The 3695-nt window shown below is 36.0% G+C and overlaps 1 pseudogene; it reads left to right on the forward strand.

The window, feature by feature from the left end:
- The first annotated feature begins 1399 nt into the window (after positions 1-1399).
- Positions 1400-2985, forward strand: LOC140010576 (inorganic pyrophosphatase TTM2-like; annotated as a pseudogene).
- Positions 2986-3695: the final 710 nt, after the last annotated feature.

A 3695-nucleotide genomic window follows, 5' to 3' on the forward strand; every position in this document is an offset into this window, starting at 1 on the left:
AAAAAAGGTTTATCAATGAGCCTCTCGACAAAACGTTTGATCATCAAATTTAGCAATAGAAACTCAATTTTCTTTATAAAGTAGTAAAATTCATAAAATCGAAAAAGGTAGGGAAAACTGTTGGACAGCTCCGCAAGGAATATAATGTACTCAAATTTCAAGTACATATTTGATTCCCTAATATGGATTTGTTCGCTTCAAGATAGGATTGATAAATTTTAGGGCAAATTACACTTTATCCCCTGTGGTTTAGTATTTTTCTACATAACCCTACTATAGTTTCAAAAGCTATATATAACCCTCTTATGATTTCAATTAAAGTGTCAAAGTAACGGAAATAGTCATTCGTAACGGAAGTTTTAAAAATATCGAAATTTATAAATACATAACACACTAACCCCGTATGATTTTGTATTTTACCATATAACTACCTTATGGTTTAATGCTTTACCATATAACTCCCTTGTAATTTTCAAAATATATACATAACCCCTCTTGGTTAATAAATAATTTTTAACTTTACATAAGGGTATTTTTGATATTTTAGGTGACTCTGCTATGAATGATTATTTCCATTTGACACTTTAATCCAAGTCATGAGGGGGTTATGTATAACTTTTGAAACTATATGTGGGTTATGTAAAAAATACTAAACCATAGGGGGATCAAGTATAATTTGCCCTAAATTTTATCTTGCATTTGCAAAGAATATTACAGAGTTTTCTCTATGCTTTGGCAATTTATCAGGTCATGTTAGGTCCATTGATAATATTCCTCAATTTATCATGTTTGTCGCTTCCTAAAGATTTCAAGGCAAGTGGTTGTGCATTTGAGAGTAGTAGTGATATTTAACTTCCTAGTTGCAGAGTTTTTTTTTTTTTAAATATCTCATGTTTTGCAAATTGCTCTTTATTTGAAAGGTGTTAATATTGTTGTACTTTTTAATATTCAATTTGTTTTTAAATATGTACTTTTTGAACTCTTTCCACTTGGAAATTGGGCAACTAAAAATTTATTTAACATTGACTATTGTATAAAAATTGAGAGTAGTGTAGATATTAAACTTATATGTATAGTCATTCCCCTATGAACTAAAATTCTAATTTCATAGTTTGATAATTGAATTGTGTCCGTAGACGTTGGAGGAAAAAATTAAGTATAGCCTAAAAGTGATAAGATTCCAGTGATGACTATCCGTTATAAAATTCTGTGTGCAATTTTTGTGTAGAGGCTTGCTTTCTTGTTTCTTACTTACTTTTGTTCATTGCGATATTCATTAGAAGAAAAATGTTAGTACAACCCCATAACCAAAAAGTAAATGAAGAAGAAGACTTTTACGCTTTGCCAAACCCCATTGTGCCTTCATAGAGAGCACAGAGGAAAAGCATTCAATATAAAAATGGCTCAAGATGCTCCTAGATCTGAATCAACTCACCGGAAATCTGCCCTCCTAAAACACCAAGTTCAATTAGCAAGGAGAAAGGATTCTGATCGCTATGAAATTGTCCCTATCCCGGATCCTTCATCATTTGAGAAAGGCTTTTTTGCTGTGATCCGGGCATTTTAGTTGCTGGCACAAAAGAATGATGGACTAATATTAGTTGGCGTGGCTGGTCCTTCTGGAGCCGGAAAAACTGTATTCACTGAGAAAATAGTCAAAGTACTCAATTTTATTTTATGCCAAGTGTTGTTGTCATCTCAATAGGCAATCATAATGATCATTGTTGACCGTAACTTCAATGATCCATGCTTGACTGACTATGAGACATTGTTAAAGAATATCCAAGATCTTAAAGCAAGGAAGCAGGTTGAGGTTCCGATTTATGATTTCAAATCCAACTCCCGCATTGGATATAGGACACTTGAAGTTCCAAACTGTCGCATTGTGATAATTGAGGGCGTTTGCGTTTATGCTTCAAGTGAGAAATTGCGGCCTTTGTTGGATCTTTTAGTATCTGTCACAAGGGGAGTTCATTTTGACCTTGTAAAACAAATACTACGGGGACATTCAATGAGTAGGACAAGAGCCTGAAGAAATAATCCACCGAAAATCTGAGACAGTGTATCCAATGTATAAAGCTTTTATTGAGCTTGATCTCTAGACTGCACATATTAAAATCATTAACAAGTTCAATCCTTTCACTGGATTCCAGTGTCCTACTTATATTCTTAAGCTATCAAGGGGTTTGACAAGCCAATCATAAGTAAGGATGCGAAATAAAGATGGGAAGTACAATCTTATGTTAAGAGTGGGTCACAGATCCTCCATTTGTAAATATCTCCTAGAATAACTTTTGAAGTTAGCGTGCAGCTTCTTGGTGGTTTGATGGCCTTGGGATACACACTAGCAGCTATACTTGAGAGAAGCAGTAATGAGAAGGTCTATGTGAAAATTGATTGGCTGGAGCAGTTCAACCATCAATACGTTCAGGTGCAAGGAAGAGATCGGGCTATTGTAAAAAGTGTTGAAGAGCGGTTGGGACCATGGTTCATAGACTCGGCCGAGTTTGAGACAACTCCGTCTCGAGTCCTTCCTATACGATATTGGGACGATACGATTATGAGATACTTGACTCGCCGAGACATCACCGTAAAGAGTTGAAACGGCCAATTCACACCGAATCACTCCGAGTCATCCTGAATCAATTCGAATTTTTATTATTTTTGCTATTTTTTAAATTATTTTTATTTATCATATTTTTTTTACAATTTTTAGAATATTAAATATTTCAAAAATTCACGTCTCGCCGAGACCGCGACCGATATGTCGAGACCGATGTAAAACGGTCCTGGCCGCGACCATGACTTTGAATCATGAGTTGGGACAGGAAGGTCCATATGCCCCATGCACCATGTGGATGGGGCATTTGTAATATCATACACACCTATATTAAACAAATGGAACTGGAAAAGCTTGTGAATGAAGTTATGGCTTTGCCAGATGATTTGAAGACAAAGCTTAGCAAAGATGGGTATAAATACTAAGACGGGTACGTCTCATATCTACTTTAAATGCTCGGATGGATGATTTCACATCTCAGGTTGAAGAATTTAGCTCCAAGTTAACCAGCAGACTATCATTTCCACCTTCACAAAATTTGGTTTCGCAAGCTGAAACCTGCAACGACTTTGCACCAACTTCGCACTTTATTTCTGGCTTAGAGAATGGCTCCTTAACTAGAGGTATAATGCCGAGTTCCTCATCTTCCTTCCTTTCGGGGAAGGATGCTCCACTGTTGGAAGCGAAATCCAACACAGCCAGGGGGCAGCTACAAATCATGCATCAATTGGACAATCTTAGCAGTCTTAATCATGAGAATTTGGAAGAAAGAGCCCATCCAAGCAGTATAAACAAGAGCAGTGAGATGGCTTATGTTGATCCAGCTGGAGCCTCTCTCATTTTGACATTTGCAATAGGTGGCTTGGGAATTTTGTTCTTCAAGGGTTATGCACCCCCAAATTGATTCCTTCCCCAACAGTGCTTTATGTAGATCTTAACGTCTATAGAGCTTGAGTTACTGCCTTCTTTCTAAAGAAGAAGAAGAAGAAGAAGAAGAATAATGTTAGTAATTTTTCAAGGACATTTACAGAAAGAAGGAAAGGAAAAACAGACGAGGGTCTTACTTGTAAAGCTAAAAAAACAAGGCAATAAATTTCAATAGAAGTCACTTTGGGACGTAAAAAGGGAAGACAAA

Source organism: Coffea arabica, chromosome 7c (assembly GCF_036785885.1).
Source record: "Coffea arabica cultivar ET-39 chromosome 7c, Coffea Arabica ET-39 HiFi, whole genome shotgun sequence".
Classification (NCBI taxonomy): domain Eukaryota; kingdom Viridiplantae; phylum Streptophyta; class Magnoliopsida; order Gentianales; family Rubiaceae; genus Coffea; species Coffea arabica.